This window comes from Dermacentor andersoni, chromosome 9, assembly GCF_023375885.2.
Source record: "Dermacentor andersoni chromosome 9, qqDerAnde1_hic_scaffold, whole genome shotgun sequence".
NCBI lineage: Eukaryota > Metazoa > Arthropoda > Arachnida > Ixodida > Ixodidae > Dermacentor > Dermacentor andersoni.
Window position 1 is genome coordinate 83005815 of NC_092822.1, and position 21360 is coordinate 83027174.

The 21360-nt window shown below is 46.0% G+C and overlaps 1 non-coding gene across 1 annotated transcript; it reads left to right on the forward strand.

The window, feature by feature from the left end:
* Positions 1-435: 435 nt before the first annotated feature.
* Positions 436-577, forward strand: LOC126528694 (U4 spliceosomal RNA). Its single transcript, XR_007599083.1, has one exon. It is a non-coding gene; the product is annotated as a U4 spliceosomal RNA (small nuclear RNA).
* Positions 578-21360: the final 20783 nt, after the last annotated feature.

Genomic DNA, 21360 nt, shown 5'->3' on the forward strand with positions numbered 1-21360 from the left:
CTTGGCCGGCGAATGTGGCTAAACAGGAGCTAATGATGATTCAACATGGAAAGGAACCAGGGCATTTCCTAAATACTCAACTAAATTTACTGTAGTCGTCGAACATTACCACACGCTGACTTATCCACCTGTTAGCAGCAACCGGCGGCGTTAAGAGCCACCTGGTGCCACCTATGAAGACATGTTGAAAATAGTGTTCTACAAAACTGCAAATTGCTTTCATGTAAACACTATAACAATTTTCGACTAATATGTAAAAGCAATCGTTTAAATCAAATAAAGGAATGGTTTAATTCATCAGCCTTATTAGAAAAATATAAACGTTCTTAAATTGTCTGAGCAGGTATTGAGAAAAACCCAATGTTTACATGCGCAAAACTTGCAATCGTAATGGGGCCTCTTGCAATAGGGTCATATCGAAACATTAGGCCTTTTAGCTTTGCGCAGAGGCGGTGTTGTACCCAATGAAGTGATAACTGAGGGGCGACTATTGCTAGTTGAAAACTTTTCCCAATACCCCGCCGGGACGACGTGAAATACCGTCGGCCATGGCAATTTTCGGCAGGCCCTACGGGGCTTCGTTTTGCAACCAAAAATCAGTGTGCTTGTGGAACAATAAGCCGAGTACCATCAATTCAACGATCGTTGTAAAATCGCTTAATGTCCGATCTGCATGCGAACCATTCCTTCGTGAACGTTCCCACTTCTACAAACGCTAGTCGGCTACGTCTCTGAGCTTTCATGGTTGTTTCGTGAACCTGGGGTGTTATAAAATAGCGTGCGTGTCATCTAGGTCACGAGCAGCCGCGTACATCTTCGTATGTGGCATATTATCACAAGAGTGTATGACGAAATAAGGGATAGGTCGTGAAACAGCCGCCTACGCCCTGGTGCTCATGGTCGTTTCGTTAACTAGGTAGGCACCCCGCACACTGCTTCGCATAACATCGATCACGGTTGTCTGTCCTTAAATCACATACTAGAAAAACGCCGACCGTGCATCACTTCCGTTTGAAACCTTGCCCGCATATAGCACTTGTTGAACAGAAAATTGGCCATACAGCACCCTCCGCCAGTTTTATATTCGACCTCAGTTGCGTTTACAGTTGTTCCGGGAAGCGGCATAATTACCGCGTTGTTCATAAAATGACATATAAAGCTCTGGATCGCTTGCACGCACAATTTACTAGAAATGTCTTAATTAGTCTGCACACTTTGAAGAAACCAACTACGAACGACGCATGACGCATAAAAAAGGAAAAATAAAGAGAATAAGCGGGTTCAATGTTTATTGGCCGCCTTCCTATACATCATGGCACGAACGTGCAAATTTTGTCACAGATTGCGCATACCATCAATTTTGGTGCAACCAAACGATCGAGATGCGATTTTGAAGATTTCATAATTTGGGGTTGCGTTAAAATGTGACTGCCTCCAGATTTGCCATTTAAATAACCGCCCCCTTGGTTCAAATAACAAAAGTTAATTGATCATATTTTGTTGAGGATTCTGCTGCTACTCACGTTATGCTGCAAAATATGCCCGTCTCACCGAAGAACTAATCTGCAAAAACGCCACGCTCAAAATTTTTCAATAAAAAAAATATATGTCTTTTTAAAAACATGGTCCCCCTTATATATTATAACGCGGGTTCCATTCCGCCCAGCACAAGATGAGTTTTCAGACTTTTTTTATTTTAAAAGTGGCACATACCGGCAGGCCGCAGTGACCGAAGTTGCCGCCGCCAAAAAGATACATTGAAGAGCAGCACATTTTATTTTATTTAGTTGTTCAATGCTGCGAACCACCATGGGTTTCATTGAAGAGTGTCATGTACTCACTGACCCAAATTGGTCCGACGGTTGGTATCGAACGCGGCTCCCTCAGCACAGAAACACCGATGCCCTACCCATTAGACCACAGTTTGGCGGGAAAACCGCGATGTGACGCAATTTGGCGGGAAAAAGGTTAGAACACTGAAGCAAACCAGAAAGTCTGTCTTTACAGTATCGTGCTGCATCAGGCCCTCTGGACGTTATTTTGTTCCGTCGCCACACGCTGTAAACTCCCGCGTTCTCTCCGGCTGGCTAAGTGCTCTGATCGACGCGTTTTTTTAGACACTTTCGATTGCATTAACAGTTTTAGAAAACCATGCCAACTGAGTTTGTATAGGGATTCAAGTTTTTCTGTTCCGAATGCTCAACCTCGAAATGTTTATTTGTCGGCTTATATGGTCTTTTAAGGCATTTTTAGAGAACATATCGCATAAAACTATAGCTCTTCCTTAGGCCTTCCTGAATTCACCTTCCTCTTGAAAACGTCCACACAGACCGACAAGTGTACAAGTGTAGCGTTTATAGCCGCGTTGTATTTCCAATAACTTCTGCTGGCGTTAGCCCTTGAGCTTTCAGCGCGTGACAGCCAAATACCAAATGTTATCTCAACTTTCTCTTAGCCTAACTGCGTAAAGCAAATTTTTTCTGATGAAGACGTCTTTCAGCAAGCCTTTTTATATTTACTCACCTATAAAGAGTGTAGGTATATAAAAAATACGTGAATGTAAGTACGTGCACGTGGTAAGATCAAGGAGACTAGGAAATATTAACTGCCAGGACAAATGGATCAAATTGAGATCTATATTTTTATAAATCGAGCCAATGAAGGCATTACCGAGAAGAGCGCTGAAGGGACCACGTTGTCTGATATAATATATATATATTTTTTTTTTTGCAGAGCTGTGTTTGGGGGCGTATGGATGGGGAGAGCTTCTCGGTGTAAATTTTTCTATTTCTGCGTGCAACAGTGCAACACAAGAAAGGGGCAAAAGGCGAAAAGGGCCAAGTCGTCGTTCTCCACCTTCTATTTGTCCCCATCTTGTCTTGCTCTGTGACAAACCTTACAATGAAGCTCGTTTGACCTTTGCAGCGTATCAAATGGGCACAATACCCTCTGTAGCTCAATTGGCATCGCAGTGTTAGCCTCCTGACACCTGCAATCATCTGTGACCTCCTTAAAAGCAGTGCAAAAATTGCGGCCCTTACCTTTCTACCAGCGTGCAGGTACAAAGGGAAGCAAGGATGGTTAGGAGGTGGGTGGAGTAGAAGCAGAGAATGGGTATCACCGACGCAGTCGCGAAACCAGGGAATAACATCCTTGCCACTGTTTGCTCGCAGTTCCCACACAAAAGGGGGGGAGGGGGGGAGATAAAGAAGATGTGACGTGGGAAGGCAAGGAAACGCTGCGACTAGACAGGACAGTGGTTAAGAGCAAACGGGATAAATTTAGATTGAAGGTACAGTAACGAACGTTTCTTCTTTTTCTGAAAAAAAAAATAAGCCCTGCAAATATGTCAAGTGGACAACCTATGCAGGGTGCGCACAAGCAGTGCCGCAATTAATGAAGCGCCGCGCAGTGTCTAGGCGACACTGTATATATATATATATATATATATATGTGTGTGTGTGTGTGTGTGTGTGTGTGTGTGTGTGTGTGTGTGTGTGTGTGTGTGTGTGTGTGTGTGTGTGTGTGTGTGTGTGTGTGTGTGTGTGTGTGTGTGTGTGTGTTTGTGTGTGCGCGCGCGCGCGCGCGCGTATACGGAAGCGGTAGCACGTCAAATCGACACTTCTGTGCTACCATGGTAGCTTCGCGGCGGTGTCATTGCTGGAGGTCGAGGATGTGATACCGACCACGACATCAGTATTTGAACGGGGGATAAATAAAAAAAAACGCTGTGTGGTTAAATATGGGGATGGGTTCAAAGAATACCATGGTGTCAAAATTAACCCGGAATCCGATATTACGACGTGCCTCGTAATCCGATTGTGGTTTTTAATTCAGTGAAAGTTTACAAATTCTGCAACGACTCTATGTGCCACGTGAGGCATTGACAATGCTCAATTCTCTCAGAGGTTCTCACGGCTAATTATCCTAAATCAAACCAAACAGCACAGGAAGCTTCGCTTACATAAATTCCCACAGTGCGTGGGATGTGAAGATTTTTTCATGCGGGAATAGTTAAGCAGAAAGCAAGGAACACCGCACATTAAAAAAAAATCGTTACTTCAACCGTTGAGTATGTTTTCGACCGGTACTGTAAATCATTGCGATTTCCGTAGTCTTGACAGAAATAATGAGAAATACGGCCTTGCAATAGTTTTTTTTTTCTTTGCACTCACAAAAGCGTTTTAGCAATGATTGCTATCACGACCAGACAAAAACATATGTCAAGTAGACAATCTATGCAGGGCGTGCAGAAGGAGTGCAGTAGCAATTAAAGCGCACAGCAGGGTCTATAAGCGATGCGCCGGAAGCAGTTGCAGGTCAAATCAGCACCTCTGTATTACCGTGATAGCTTAGCGACTGTGTCAATGTTCGCGGTCGCGGATGTGATCCCCACCGTGGAAGCCATATCTCGACGGGGCGCAAAGTCGGGAGCCCCCCGACTACAGTGAACTAGAAGGAGCACCTGACGCCGCTGGTGGCGAAAGGAGTGGCGGTGCTGCAATCACTCACTCTTGCATGCGGTGCCTGTTGGGGGGCTTCAAAGCGCTTGGGTGGTGTTTCACCCGCTTTCTGTAAATGTCTGCTCTTTTTAGATTCGTGAACATTTCAGCTCGGGTCAACAGCAACGAGGCTCGTGGCTGATTTTGTGCGACATTATTCCTTTGTGCAGTTCTTATTTTCCAGGGCGTCGCTTAATGTGCTGTTGAAAGGTGTGCGGAAGAGAGAACACTCGTACGATGTAACTGCTTAATTTAAACTTACTTTCGTTGTTACGGGGACTAGGATTTGCTGAAGCAAAGCAAGCAGCGGGACTTTTGTAATGCAGGTCATTTGTTCTTGTGCCCATTATCATAGCAATTAATGCTGTCATTGCATTAGTGTGGAAAACTATTCAACGTATCATTCTTCGGCACCCTACAGGCTGTTGTGCGTGTCCACATACTCTGTGATGCCTGTATATATCGAGCATTTAGTTACACATTACATAGACCATTGAATTGTGCCCCTTTTTTGAAATGCTGTACCCATATCCCCAAAGACAAGAATGGCATCGTATGAATATCCTATCGACATCCACTGCCAGGACATCGATATTTTAGGGATGTGTACGAATACGTCCCGCGAATGTCCCTCACATGACCATTTGGCCACACTTTCCGTGTCCTGTGGACATCCGTTGCATGTACGCAAGGGACATTATGTGGACATGCTGCGTACATATTACGGACATATGCAGTGCCTTTTGCATAGCGTTCGCCATAATGTAAATTACGGTCACAAAACACGCCGTGTGATAGATGCAACGGGCAGAGTGCACTTACGCATCAAGAACAGATATATTCTGCGCACGCGTTACACTCGAACACACGTGTGCAGAAGTGCAGCTTACTCATTCTTCTAGGCCTTGCGCCAAGCACAATAGCCTTATTGAACTAATTGAAGTTTTCAAAGTAAATTGCGTCAAAAAATTCGTAGTAGGACATAGCACAAGCTGCAGACATGATAGCTTCGGATTGTAATTTGAACATGCAAGAAAACATAATTCTGCTCCAAGAAAACTATTAAGACATAGCTTCAATTGAAGCACAAATATTCACGTGCATGTAAAAAAAAATGTACACCTAGGATAACCTTCAGACATTCGTGGTAGCATATATAGAACAGGTCTGTGGGATATCCTTGGGACGTTCGTAATAGGATATCTGAGACTGACGTCCAGCAGATGTCCTATTTTTATCCAAAATGGTGCATCAACATCGTAACATGGTTTGGATGTCCTATAGACGAAGTGTTTTCACTGGGTCGGTAAACTGCTCGCCAAATCATGGTCACAATTAATTCAACAATGAGCAACTTTTCCATTTCAGCGAAGCTGCCGCTTGGTTCTGGCATGATTGTCATGCTAGTCCCGTCCTTGTGCTCATTCGTGTTTACTGTGCAGGCGCGACATGATTTTTACAGATGAATCTCAGTGACCTTTTCGGAATAAGTGGCTTCTGTGGTCGTATATGACCTCAATCCGCGCATGCACATTTTCTCTGCTGCTTTCCAATTCGTGAGCATTTCTGTTCACATCAGGAGCAACAAGTCCGGCTGTTCGACGTTATTAGATCATTAGCGCAGTTTTCGTTTTCATTTAACTCAACGCTTATAATGTGCTGCTGAAAGGTGTGCCAAGGAAAGAATGAAAGTGCAACGTAACAGCTTAATTTACACTTTTGGTGTTGCAAGTACTAGCTACGTGTTATTCCTCTGTCACGCAGTTACTCGATTGCGATTATGTGTGATCCGAATCTGCTCGTTCGAGTTCGTATAGACTGTTGTGCGCACCCTCAAGCTCTGTAAGCTAAACAAACTTGATCCTGGCTGCTGAACATATAGCAGTGATTATTTTCTATCGTGTAGAAAAAGTTCATCCATACGGGACTCAACTGCAATCGAGTTCCCGTGTTCTCGACAGCGTGGCTAGGAACAAGAGGCGAGGACAGAGGCGCTACAGTAATTTTGGAAACCACTTTAGCATCTGTGGCAAAAAAAAATAATGCCCGTTTCATTGTCTGATTGTAAGCAGAGAATACAGACCAAATAAAAGAAGTGCTTCGGGCAAAAATCTGAACAAAACCTCCTGCGCTCGTCAATCATACAGGTACGACGCAGTGTATGCCAGCGTTTTGTCATAGAATAAAGAACCGACTTTGTTTTGTCTGCTGCCTTTCAAGAGTGGTCGATCGTAGCGCCGCCGCTACTGGCGACGCCGCCGGAGCTAGGGTGGCTAGATTGGGAATGTCCATTCTAGCCACCCTACCGCAGTCACGCGGAGAGTGCCGCCCGCGGGACTGCCCTTGCTATAGTAAAATACAACTTTAAAAAAAAACCGGCAGTTTGCAACCAAGGCACACGGACCGCGCTGGGTTGTTATTCCGCCAGCCAATCACAGAAGCAAACAATATCGTCGTCGTGCGACCACTTTAAAATGGCGTCGTACTTGACACCATGGAGCGTCTGCTGTTCTTGAAGAGTCTTTTCATCGGCGGAAGCGATGAGGTGTGCAACAGACATGGACAAAGTGTATGGAGTCTGAGTATTTGACTCTTCAAAAGTCTGCGGTACAGTTCATTTCACCGCTGAGCACGGTTTACTCATGAAACTTCATTGCCAACTGAAGCGAAACTCGAAAATAAATAGTTGCAGTGAAGCAAACGTTTTATTTCAGTCTCAACATGCAACAACATAACAACGGCATCCTTCAAAACAGCCTCGGCATGCAGGGCACAGGCTGCAGCCATCGCCTTGGTCATTTAGGACGCCGAGTGCCAAACCAATTCGGCTGTCATATTATCCGACTCACAAGCGGCTTGCCGCCTGTTTCTACATGGAACGGCACCCAAATCAATAGTCAAAATTTTAGGCACTCAATTAGAGGGGCACCACACTATCGTATGGTGTACGGCACACGAGCGACTTGCAGGAAACGCGAGGGTAGAACGTATTGCTCGAGGATTAAACGTCCGAGCAACGGCATGGCCTAGCGACGACCTTCCACCGAATTCTCGTGACATCCCCCTACAGCAAAGGCAAGAGCGGAGACGTTTTGGACATCTTCACTTCGATTTAAACAGCCAACAGCAGAGGGACTGGCGTCGTATTCAGACGAATTCATACCCCAACCTGCACCACCTACACAGAATACACCCCACGAGGTTCACTGACGAGTGCCCGTGGTTCACAGACACACCCACACTAAAACACATCACATGGGAGTGCCCCAGGAGGCCTCCGCACATAGACAGCCCCATATTACACCAACATCCGCTAATGAGGAATAGGCAGTGGGAGGCATGGCTTGCGGACGAGGGTCGCGAGAGCCAGTTGGCTCTTCTGGACCAAGCCCAGCGAGCCGCTCGTGCACGTGGGGCCCTGGAATAGGGGCTCCAACCATCGTGCCTTATCTTATTTATATTCAATAAAGTTTTTACTATCTTACTCTCAGTTCAATAAATAATTAGGCTTTCACTGTTCCACTATAATACACGAATGAAAGCGTACAAAATTATGCGCCAATAAATATTTTTGCGGTTACCGCGTTATTTAGGCAACAAGTCAAGATTGACGTAAAAACAATTTGCGGCCTCGCGGAGGTCGCTTTGCAACCAATTTAAAGGGACACTAAAGCGAAACAATAAATCAGTTTAGACTAATGAAGCATTGTTTGAGAACCCTGCAGGCAGTCATTTCAAAAAAGAAATAGTTTGATTATTAGATGAGAAAATGAAGGTCCAAGTATCAATATTTGAATTTTGCGTCTAAACCCCAGCGCCGGTACGTCAGCGGAACGTCAGGGATGCCAAAGTATCTTGAATGAATGAATGTGTGTGGCTTAGTGGCGCAAGGGCCAGATGTGGCCAAAAAGCGCCAAGACAGTGTTAGTGATTTCGCGGTGATGATAATGAGTTCTGTGAAGATGTGAGTTGGCTGTAAAGGGGCCTAAAAATAGTGGCTGTAAAGTGCGTAAAATCTACGTGCTAAAAATTATGGCGATGACTAATGACGAATACTATGAACATTAAAATCCATCGTAGAAGAATGATGCATTATTTAAAATATGCGAGATGTTAAATTGCTTACAGCACTACTGCCTCGCCAGAGCCCTTGAACCACAAGGGCCTAGAGGCATGTGCTATTCAAAATAATTATCACAGCGGCATCCTCTGAAGAGAGGAGGCGCTACGAACATGTGGGGCTAATAACGTGCAAAACAACATCTTTCACAAAACCTAGGACTGCGTTGGTGTCAACGAGTGGTTCTGGACCAAGTAACATAACACGATGAAGGGGGATGTGCTGCCGGTATGCTAAGAGAAAATGTTTCTTTCTTTCAGCGTCGGCTTCCCGACACTCCAGTAGGACGCGGAGGACGGTCAGCCTCTCCCCGCATCTACCACAGGTTGGAGGCTCGTTTCCCGTGAGTAAAAAGTTATGTGTGCCAAATGTGTGTCCTATTCTTAGACGACAGAATAGGACATCTGTCCGGCGGGATTTTGTTACAGGAGGCCAGAAACCTAATGGTGGCTTTATTACATGCAGCTTATTATTTGTTTCCAGGTCCCACAAGTGTTGCCAGTAGTTTCGCAGTTTTCTTCTTAAGAAAGGCTTCAGGTCTGTGACAGAGACCGAAGCAGTAGGATTAACTGCATGCATTGAAATTGATGTGGCCATCTGGTCCGCTAGAACGTTACCCTCGATGACCCTATGTCCTGGCACCCTGCATATAATCATATGTTGGTTAGATATATATGCTTTGCACAGGACAGAGTAGAGTTGATTAATTACCGGATTTTTGTGGTTACAGAATGACATCAAGGCCTTCACAACACTAAGGGAGTCCGTATATATAACTGATTTCTGGAGTTTTTATTTCTTTATATGCTTTACAACCGACAACAGTGCGTAGGCCTCGGCCGTAAAAATACTGGTTTCCGGATGCAGTACGTCGGATTCCGAGAAGGATGGACCGACGGCTGCATAGGACACCCCGTCGTGTCTCTTCGATGCATCTGTGTAGAACTCTGTGCAGGAGTATTTGTACTGGAGTTCCCGGAAATGCATTTGTATTTCAATCTCTGGAGCATGCTTTGTGACTTGCACAAAAGATATATCGCATTGTATGAGCTGCCACTCCCAAGGAGGTAGCAGCTTGGCTGGATGCATTAGGCGGAGCTCGAGGAGTGGGACATGCATTTGATCACTAAGCTCTATCACACGCAGCGAGAAAGGCTGTCTTACGGAGGGACGATTATGAAAGAGTGTAGCACATGTCATATCGTTAATGGTATTAAAACAGGGATGTTGAGGATTAGAGTGGACTTTCAGAAAATATGTTTGGCTGATGTATGTTCTCTGCAGATGAAGTGACCACTCATTTGAATCTGCATATAAACTTTCAATGGGACTTGTTCTGAAAGCTCCAGTAGCCAGTCGGATTCCTAGGTGGTGGACCGGATCTAGCATCTTTAGCGCGCTCGGGGCTGCAGAATGATAGATCACGGCACCATAGTCCAACCGTGATCGAATGACGCACTTGTAAAGATTTATTAAACATTTCCTGTCGCTGCCCCATGTTGTGTGGGATAACACTTTAAGTAAGTTCATTGTTTTTAAGCATTTGACCTTGAGGTACTTTATGTGTGAAATAAAAGTTAATTTAGAATCAAGTATGATGCCTAAGAACTTGTGTTCTTTGTTCACAGGAATTCGCTGACCATACATTTCTATACTGGGTTCTGCAATGAGCCCTCTATTTTTTGTGAAAAGCACACAAGAACTTTTGTTGGGGTTCACTTCAAATCCGTTTTCTTCTGCCCATTTGGACACTTTGTTCAAGCCCTGTTGTACTTGCCTCTCACATACTGTAAGGTTGCAGGATTTGAAACCTATCTGTATGTCGTCTGCGTAAACAGAATAAAATATGGCTGGCGGTAATGAAGGACGAAGGGTGTTCATTTTCACGATGAAGAGCGTGCAGCTAAGTACACCTCCTTGAGGTACACCAGTTTCCTGTATAAAAGGTCGTGACAATACATTGCCGACTTTCACGCGGAATGTACGGTTGGACAAATAGCTTTCTATTAGGACGAGCATATTGCCACGGATGCCGATTCCCGACAAGTCTCTCAAGATTCCATAGCGCCACGTAGTGTCGTACGCCTTCTCCATATCGAGGAATACGGATAGGAAATATTGTTTATGTAGAAAGGCATCGCGAATGTTTCCCTCAATGCGCACAAGGTGATCGGTTGTGGGCCGCCCTTCTCTGAAGCCACACTGAAAGGAATCGAGCTTGTTGAGTTCTAGGAAATGTACAAGTCTGCGGTTAACCATTTTTTCAAAAAGCTTACAAATACAGTTAGTAAGGGCTATCGGACGGTAACTTGCCGCCAAGGAAAGGTCTTTGGCCTGTTTAAGAACAGGGACCACAATCGCTTCTTTCCATGTGGATGGGAGGTATCCCGTAGCCCAAATAGCGTTGAAAAGTGTGAGTAGTGTAAGTTTGGTGTCAGTATGTAAGTTTATGATCATGTCATACATGACTCTGTCAGGTCCCGGTGCAGTGCTTTTGCATGTGTTCAAGGCAGCTCTCAACTCAGCAATATTGAAAGGCCGGTTATAGGGTTCATTCTGTCTGGATTTTCGTATTATTGGCTTACATTCTTCTATTTGTTTGTATTTCAAAAAGGATTGCGAATAATGGTTTGAACTCGACACGCTCTCAAAGTGTTCCCGAAGTGAGTCTGCCTGATCTTTCAGTGTTTGACCTTGTGTATTTACCAAAGGAAGTGAATATGTTTGTCGCCCTTTCATCCTATTAACCCTGTTCCCGACTTTGGCCTCATCTCTTGCGACACCTGCGGCTGCGAAGAGACGATCGCGCACCTCCTCTGTGACTGTCCACGTTACAATGTGCAAAGAAACGTGCTCGTGACCATGCTCGAAAAACTGGACAATCGCCCCTTCACAGAAGAGAAAGTTCTAGGACACTGGTCCAGACGGGTTTCGGCACTCAAAGCCTTAAGGGCCTTGCTCAAGTTTTTAAGGACATGTGAATTGTGCGAACGCCTTTGACTTTTGTTGCGCGTAACATCGCGTTACTGTGTGCATTTTTCTTGTTTTTTTTCTTCTCTCTTCCTTCTCCTTTTATTCCCTTTACCCTTTTCCCCAGCACAGGGTAGCCAGCCGGTATTTACACTGGCTAACCTCCCTGTCTTTCCTTCCCTTTTGTCTCTCTCTTGGCCTCATGTGTGTACGAGTTGATACCTGATAAAAACTTCTGCCAACTCTCTCTTCTAGCCTGTCGGCGTGTTCGCCTGCCTTGCGATTTCACTTTCTTAAAGTTAAACAGATTCTCCGCAGTGGGAGAGGCGCGTAGCAACCCCCACGTTTTGTTCTGTTTCTTACGAGCGATCCTACAGTCCTCGTTCCACCACGGGACACGCCGTTTGCATGCCAAGCCATTCACTTGTGATATACATTTAGTTGCGGCATCTATTATGAAAGCTGTAAAATATTCCACAGCAGCATCAATTCCTAACGAGGACATGTCATCCCATGAAATACTACTGAGAGTTCGGAATTTCTCCCAGTCAGCTGTATCAATCTTCCACTTGGGAGCCTGTGGTGGATAATCGTTTTCTTTAGGTGTTCGTAGCAGTATGGGGAAGTGGTCGCTTTCGTAAGGATTGTTTGTAACTTCCCATTCGAGTTCAGGCAGAATAGAAGGAGAAACTATGCTGAGATCAATTGAAGAAAAGGTTTTGCTGGCAAGACAGTAATATGTGGGTTCTTTCTTATTCAGAATGCACGCACCAGATGAGAAAAGGAATTTTTCAACAAGTCGTCCTCGCACATCTATACGAGGGTCGCCCCACAGGTAGTTGTGTGCATTGAAATCACCAAGAACAATATAAGGTTCTGGAAATTCATTTATGAAGGACTGAAATTCATGTTTAGTTAAATTGTAATGTGGGGGTATGTAGAGCGAGCACACAGTGATAAGTTTGTTTAGGAGAACAGCACGAACAGCCACTGCTTCAAGGGGCGTTTGTAGCCGCAAACGTTGACACGCTATGCTTTTCTGAATAACAATGGCAACACCGCCCGATAATGCGAGAGCATCATCGCGATCTCTGCGAAACGTAACATACTGTAGGAGGAAATTTGTGTGTTTCGATTTTTAAGTGTGTTTTCTGTAGACACAGCACTTTTGGATTGTGTTTGTGGATGAGTTCCTGCACATCATCAAGGTTTCTAAGAAGACCTCTGACGTTCCATTGTATTAACTGTGTATCCATATTTGAAGTAAATAGGTGCTGTGTGTACGGAAACAGAAGTTTTAATTACAGAGATTTCAGAGATTAGATCACAGGCCTCTTTCGAGGCCCTGTAATCGGGGTCTTGCCCTTTCTGGAGCGTTCGAGGGAACCTCGCCGCTCCTTAGGCGCTTGGCGCCCCATGAGGATAGGTGTAGTGTCCATTGCCTCTTGTGAGGCACCGGACACGTGCTCTTGCGAGCGAGAAGTTACCAGGGAGAGTCCCGCCTTGGAGGGCAAGACCCCTGCGCCCACCAGCCCGGAGGTCGATGGGGCTCCCTGAGGGATTTGGCTGCGCCAGCCGTTGTCAGCGCTGGAAGGGACCTGGGAGGTTGAGGCAGCCTCGGCTGCGCCCACCTTCGGGGTCGATGGTCCCTTCTCCTCGGTTGACGGAGCAGCGCTAGCTGCAACCGCCGCGGGAACAGATGGCGTAACTGCCGACTCACGGCTTGTGGGTCGGACAGCCGCCGGAGGCCGTTGTGACGCTGCCCCCTGACGCGCCACATCGGCAAAGCTTTTCTTGGGCAGGTATGAAACCCGCTTGCGTGCCTCTTTGAAGGTGATATTTTCCGTGACTTTAATTGTAACAATTTCCTTTTCTTTCTTCCATGATGGGCACGACCGCGAGTACGCGGCGTGCTCCCCATCACAGTTTACACAGCGGAAAGCGTTCTCACAAGTTTCAGTGGTGTGTTCTTTGGCACTGCATTTAGCACAAGTATGGCGGCCTCGGCAGCTCTGCGAGCTGTGGCCAAAGCGCTGGCATTTGAAACAACGGAGTGGGTTTGGCACGTACGGCCTAACACGGAGCTTGATGTACCCGGCCTCGATTGACTCGGGCAGGACACTTGAACCAAAGGTGATTATTAAGTGCTTCGTCTGAATCTCTTTACCATCTCGCCTCATCTTAATTCTTCTGACATTGATCATATTTTGTTCGCTGAAGCCCTCCAGGAGTTGCGCTTCAGTCAGCTCAAGCAAATCATCATCCGACACAACACCGCGGGTGGTGTTCATTGTACGGTGCGGGGTTACTGTTATGTGGGTCTCCCCAAATGACACTAGCTTCGGTAGTTTTTGATATTGTTTCTAATCGCGGAGCTCCAAGAGTAGGTCACCGCTTGCCATCCTGGACACCTTGTAACCTGGACCAAAAACATCAGTCAAGGACTTTGACACAAGGAATGGTGAAATGTTTCGCACTGCTTTGTTTGGCTTTTCAGAGTGAATAACATGGAACCGGGGAAAATTCTGGATTTTGTGTCCAAAGAACTGAAATACATCTTCGGTGCGCCCTCGTTTCTGAGGGCGATCAGGAAGTTTGGGGAAAGAAGTTTCCATGAACATGTATAAAAATTCGGCAGCAGCGCCGACCGCCCACCACGGAGCCCAACGAGGGGACGCGGCAGAACTTGCATGCAAGTCTGCACGACGCCAGTCGTACGCCGCTAGTATAACCAAATATGATGTACCCAAGGTTGGATAGCCACACAGGGTTAACCCTTGCCGCCAAGAAGAAGGAAGTAAATAGAAAAAAAAATTAAATTATGGGGTTTTACGTGCCAAAACCACTTTCTGATTATGAGGCACGCCGTAGTGTGGGACTCCGGAAATTTCGACCACCTGGGGTTCTTTAACGTGCACCTAAATCTAAGTACACGGGTGTTTTCGCATTTCGCCCCCATCGAAATGCGGCCGCCATGGCCGGGATTCGATCCCGCGACCTCGTGCTCAGCAGCCCAACACCATAGCCACTGAGCAACCACGGCGGGTGAAGTAAATAGAAGAGAGAAGGAGACAGGAAAGGTGGAAAGTAAGGGAAAGACGAAGGTTGTAGGAAGAGAGAGACAGGAAAAGGCGACTGCCGATTTCCTTCAGGTGGGTCAGTCTGGAGGTGCCGTCTATGTGAAGCCGAGGCCGAAGAGGTGTGTTGCCTCCGCCGGGGGGCCTTAAAGGTCCAAACACCCAGCATCGGCTCAACCTGCAGGATCCCCTTTTCCCCAGACAAAGCTAAGCCGCGCACGGCTACACGCGGGAGGGTCCAACCCTCGTGTGCTCGGGTACGTGGTGTCGCCACACACCAAACGCCTGCTGACGCAGACGCCCCTGCGGGGTGCCAAAGTATGTTATCGCATTTGGGCCGCGTTGGCTGAATAAAGGTTCCCGAAAGTTGCCATGTTTAATATTTGGTTCCTTTAGAACACAATGTAGTCAATCTGTACCGCTATATATAGTTAGTAGGCCTTGGAAGATGCCATCAAAATCCAAGACGTCACAGCGGCCAGCTGCGGGAACTTAACTAGGCGTCGCCACCCGTATTTCGTTCTTGCGCTTTTTCTGGCTTACCAAACGTCTTATCGTTGTAAGAGTGGTGTTTTTGGTGTTGTAGAACCGTAATTTACTGATGCAGAAGAAATGATTGTTCACATTATTGTCCTGAAGACCCGTGCCAGCGCGTGTGCTCGTCACTGCCATTCGCTTGCTGCAGCCTGCACACGAGGATGCGAATCGACTTGATTTTGATTGTTTTTGTGAAGTGCAACGTTCGTAGACTTGTCTCTGCAATATCCTCGGACATCCTTTGTGCTCGTTCTGCGGTGCGCTAAGCAACTATGCCTAGTCGCCGGCGCAATTACTGTTTTGCACCAGGGTGCCGGATATGCTATAATCGAGTGAAAGACTCGCCGAAGGTGTCTCTTTTCAGCGTCCCGCAAGACGAAGAAAGGAGGCATCAGTGGGAAAGAAACTTACACCGTGAAGACAAGAAGCAAGAACTGCATGCCTACAGTATTATGGATATACACACCCTCGTGAGGGCAAGGTGCATGAGCGACATTGGTTGCAATGAGCACGCAGCTGAAGTTACAAGAAAAGTTATCAGCTTCTATTTAACTACACGGCTCCATTTTTTTTTCGGCAAAGGCATCAACTCGGAGCAACGAAGCAGAAGGGAAGCAGCTAAGCATCGGAAAATAAGTAAACCTGCATGAGAAAGCTGTGTAGTACATGTTTAAAACATTTGTTTCATTAAAAAAAATTGTGTTAATGCTATGTTTGTTTTGAATGAAGAGGGGGCAGGCAGGCCTAAATAAAAGAAAAACAAATTATATGTCAACGTGAATGAAGCCCATATGTCGCGGTGGTGCACCATATGAAAATGGGCATGAAAGAACCAACACCGTACTTGAACTCTTGAGGAGTCTGGTTCACTATGACCTTAATGGGAATTTTGTATATAGATTTTTTTCATTTCGCCTTACTCCATATTCTTAGGCATGCTCTTACAAAAAAAATTGTTTGTTTTATTTTGTAAAGATTGTTATTGTTGTGAAAAGAAATATTTCGTGCATGCACTAACAGTGAGATTTGTTATATTTTTGGTATCTGTGCCGTTCTTTGAGTATTCTTCGGTTAGGCTGATTTTGCTTATTTTTCACTGCTGCAACAATATTGTACACCATATTTGTTTTAATGCTGTTCCTCACAAAATGTACGAAATTGAAAGTGCATTCGAAAATAAAAGAAAATGTATGCGCTCAGAGAACAATTAATGTCGCCTGCTCGTTGAAATCATTGCTGGAATTATTGTGTACAATTAGAAATAAGCTTCTTTGATATTTTACAGAAAATAATTTTCATCAATATATGTGCCGTATATTTCCTTCCGGCGATAAGATGGCGCAAGAAAACTGTCCGCAACTTGACCAAGTGCGGTGAGCTTCGGCAAGAGAGCGGCGCACGCTCGACGCTAGCCTTAGCGGACCGCAGTGGACGATTACACAGTGATTAGTGGTACTAGATGTAGATAAAACGAATCACCGCGCTAACATTATCGTCACAGTAACTGCTACGAACTACTGCAAGCTGCCCACTTTGGTGGCGAACCAGCACCCAAATTTATGTACTCGCGAGGTCATCGATAACGCCTCCCGAGCCGTCGCAGTCACAACGGTAAAGTTCTTTGTTTTTTTTTAATATATAGCACAAAATGCGAATTGACGCCGTTCCGGTAATACAGATAGCAACAACTTACGCTATGCGGTGAAATAACCCGCAGAACTCGCATAGCGTAGGCGCAGGACTGCAAAAGGTTTCAGGTGAAAATGTTTGTAGCGCCATCTCTCGGTGGCGACATCAAGGGCCGCATGTCCTCAAGGACATGCGGAGCCGTCATCTGAGCACACTGGATGGATGGATGGATGGATGGATGGATGGATGGATGGATGGATGGATGGATGGATGGATGGATGGCGGCTATACCCTTTGTAACGGGCGGCGGCTGGCGCCACCTAGCCTTTTGCTCCCCCTCCCATTTTTTTTTCTTTCTTTATATCCTCTTCTCCTTAAACTAGTTTTCACTCCCCTCCTTCCCCCGAAATAGCTATCTAAAAAGTATAGGAAACATTATCTCCCCGATTTATGGTATTATCTCTCCCTTGACTTCATCCACCAATCCTCTAGCCTCCCCTTCGTTACTGCCACTCTTTTCTCGTCTATTTGCCCTCGTTCCCCGGGAAAACCCAATGCCCCTTTCATATCTGCCACTGTTCCCTCTGCCAGAGTCGGGCGAAGGTCTGTGCATCTCAGCACTATATGCTCTGTGGTCTCCACTTCGGCTCCGCAAGCTGTGCACCAAAAGTCCACGTCATCAAATTTAGCCCTGTATGTTTTCGTTCTCAAAACCCCCGTCCTAGCTTCGAATAATAGTGAGCTGCCCCGCGAGTTATCAAATAAGAGCTCTCTCTTAATCTCCTTTTTTGTGACCTATACATAGATAGCGCTGGCTTTCCGAGCATTCTTTCTTCCCACATTTTTCTTTCCGTCTCCTTCACCTCCTTTCCCACACTAGAACCACGTTGGACACCCTCCCTCGGCTGTAGGTATCTATTCCTCAGCTTCCTCGTTCTGAGTGTCCACTTTGTGTTCAGACTTTTCATGTATAGATATTTGTACACTTTTCCTGCCCATCTTTTTTCCTCCATTGCTGGGAGTCCCTGTTCATTTTAGCTTACTTATTGCCTCTCTACCTTCGAATGACGTCCATCCCATGTCCCCCTGCACTCCCTCATTAGGGGTGTTCCCGTGCGCTCCTAAGGCCAACCTGCCTACACTTCTCTGTCTCGTTTCCATGCATGCCTGAACTTCCGACTTCATGCACAGTACTGAATTTCCGAATGTGAGGCCAGGTACCATAACCCCTTTCCATATGCCCCTAACCACCTCGTACCTATTATAGTTCCATAGTGCCTTGTGTTTCATTACAGCTGAGTTCCTTTTCACTTTTTCAATCATAATTTTTTCCTGTTCTTCCAAGTACTTTTTGCCCTCGTTTAGCCATATGCCCAAATACTTGTATTTTTCAACATGATCAATCTTAGTGCTTTGTATTTCCAATGGTTCCCCCCTTTCTTCATTGCATACTATTATCCCAGACTTCTCTCTACTGAATTGCAGTCCCAATTTTTCTCCCTCCTCTCCACATATGCTCATTAGTTCCCGTAGCCCTAATCGGGTGTCAGCAAGCAGTACAATATCATCTGCGTACATCAGTCCGGCTAGTACTTGAGCTACCTTCTGCCCTTCAAGCATATAGCTTATGTCGGTTCCTAGTGTGCTCTGTTCTAGTCTCTTTTCCATTTGGCTCATGTAAATCATAAAAAGCAGAGGCGACAATGGACAGCCCTGCCTGAGACCTCTTCTTATTTTAGCTGGCTTTGTAGTTTCCCCCTCCCATGTTATCTCTACCTCATTATCTGTATAAACTTGTTGTAGGAACCCAATCATCTTTCTATCTAGACCATATTCCCTCAACTGGCTCCATAACTTTTCTCGGTTTACATTATCATAGGCTCCTCTAATGTCTAAAAAAGCTATCCATAGCGGTTTCTGCCTGGCTGCCGCTATCTCTATGCACTGTGTTATAACAAATAAATTATCATCTAGCCTTCTGTTTCTTCTATATCCATTCTGCAGTTCTCCCAAGATCGCTTCACGTTCTTCCCATTCCTCCATTCTCTTTTTCACTATCTGCATTGCTACTCTGTATATGACTGATGTGACAGTTATTGGCCTGTAGGATTTAATGTTGTCCTTGCTTCCCTTACCTTTGTAAACTAATATTCTGCTTGATTTCCAGGCCTGTGGAACATCTCCCCCTACTACTATTTGTTCAATAAGTTGTAATTTTAATTTACTTTTCTGGCCTAATATGCTTATCAATTTCATAGGTATGTCATCAGGTCCTGTCGCTGTTCCCACGGGGACCTTGTGTTCAATTCTGTCCCATTCCTTACTTGTCATTCCTCCGTACTCTTCCTCTAATTCTGTCCTGCTGTTGTCATTGTTCTCCATTTCACTACCCACTGGCTCTGCAAATGATATTTTGTTTGTTATAGGTGGGATCCACTACCCCTATTCTAGCCAGGGTTGCCAGATTTGGCTACTTTGCGCCAAATTCGCTACTTTTTAAGGCTATTGGCGGGGGAAAAAATGCCTTGGCTACTTGGCAACATTTTGGCTACTTTTGAAATAGCTTGACTACTGTAAAAATTGGATACAAACTTGTGTAGCTCATATTATGCAGCAACATTAGCAAATATTTAGGCCAACGCACGATGACGACACTTCAAATCTTTTCAAGCTGATCCATCATCATCGTCAATCTGACTCAGGCGCTTTCATTTCATGCAAAGGATTTCGCACTGGTGACGTCACAGCGTGTTCTATCTTTGCATTGACGTTCCGCCTCAGGCCTTCCGCACATTGGGCTTCTTCGATTTTTGGAGTTCTGGCAGCTCGCTGGCAGCCATACGGCAGTCAGCTAGTGCCGGTCCTGATAGGGAAGTCAACGTGAGGTGGGATCCTAAGCAGTGGCGTAGCAACAAGGGGGGCCGGGGGGCCGTGGGCCCCGGGTGCAAGGGGCCAGTAGGAGGGGGGGGGGAGGCGTGTCATATACGTCTGAAGACACCCCTCTTTCCGTCGGCTTGAGTGAGCGCAAATGGCAAAGAATGCTCCAGTATCCAGTAGCCCGAGCTCATGTACCCGATGCGTTGCGCCGCAGAATTGTCGGTTGCAGCTCTAACACCCCACGAAATAATTGCACGAATGTGCGGGCTGAAAATTTTACTTCGCAAAATGGTCGCTAAACTACTCGCCTTAGCGGAACGTTTCATGTGGGGTGCGCTCGTGCCGTGCATTCATGCTGGGAGCAGGCGTCGCTAAACATACAGTCGGGCGTTATAAGGCGTTGAGGCTCTTGGGCAGTGGCGTAGCAACAGGGGGGGCCGGGGGGCCGTGGGCCCCGGGTGCAAGGGGCCAGTGGAGGGGGGGGGGGGTGTCATATACGTCTGAAGACACCCCTCTTTCCGCCGGCTACACCCGGGGGGGGGGGGGGGGTGACTGAAGACCTATGGGCCCCAGGTGCCAGACGACCTAGCTACGCCACTGCTCTTGGGTCCCTCTTCCGTTCCGAACGCGCAGCGAAGACGAACAAAGACAGCAGCGAGAGGGCGTACAACGAGCGCGCCCGGCGCTCGCGTTTACGGCGAAGCGTTCGTTGAGAGCGACATTGCATGTGTAGTGATTTTTGAAGGAGAGGAAGAGAGAAGTGCAGTGCCGTAACTGTATCTCAGAGGAGGAAGCACTGCACAGAGAAAGGGGAGTGGGGAGAAAAAGATCAGGGAGAGAAGGAAAAGAAGGCGGAAAAAAATAACAAGAAGGGTGAAGAAGCAATGCGGGGCTTACAGCCGCGCTCTCAGCTGCGTGTCACAGCAAAAGTCAAGTAGGAACGACATTGCATAAGTGCGACCGTGAAAAGTCGCGAATGAGATTCGCTGGATCATCTTCAGACTCGGTGCCTGGAGTTCCTGGAATTTATCGCCAAATGGAACTTCTTACTTACTGTTATCTTTCACTTGTTCGTAACGATCTGTGTGTCAGTTGCATCATGCGAAAGGAACTTTTCCGAGTTAAAGCTGATCAAGACGTCTCTGCGCTCCGCCATGAGTGATGAAATGCTATCAAACGTAGCGATACTGACCATATATAAAAGAACACGTAAAAAATATATAACCTTTACTACTCTAATTAATGAGTTTGCAGAAGCGAAGTATCGGCAAAAGAACGTCTGAAGGAAATGTGTCCTTACCGGTCATTACATTAGTGCAAAAGGCTCGATGTCCCACCATGGTTTCTGCATCGGCGATATGTATACAATGTTCTATTTATCAATTTTGAATCGTTGTATTCGTTCTCTATCAGTTTCGCGGTGTTTAATGAAAGATATTTCTCCTAGTCCTAGCTAACCGTTTCTTTATCATATTGCTGTTGTGTGACTTCATGTCACAAGTACACTGTCTGTGTCAACTACACGGAATTTTTTAAAAAGAAGATTACTTGTGCAATAATATTTCCCGATATTCTATGACGTTATGTGTCTTTGCGATTACTAGGAACTTGGTAGCGTGAAAAATATGGCAGATAAGTTATAACCATA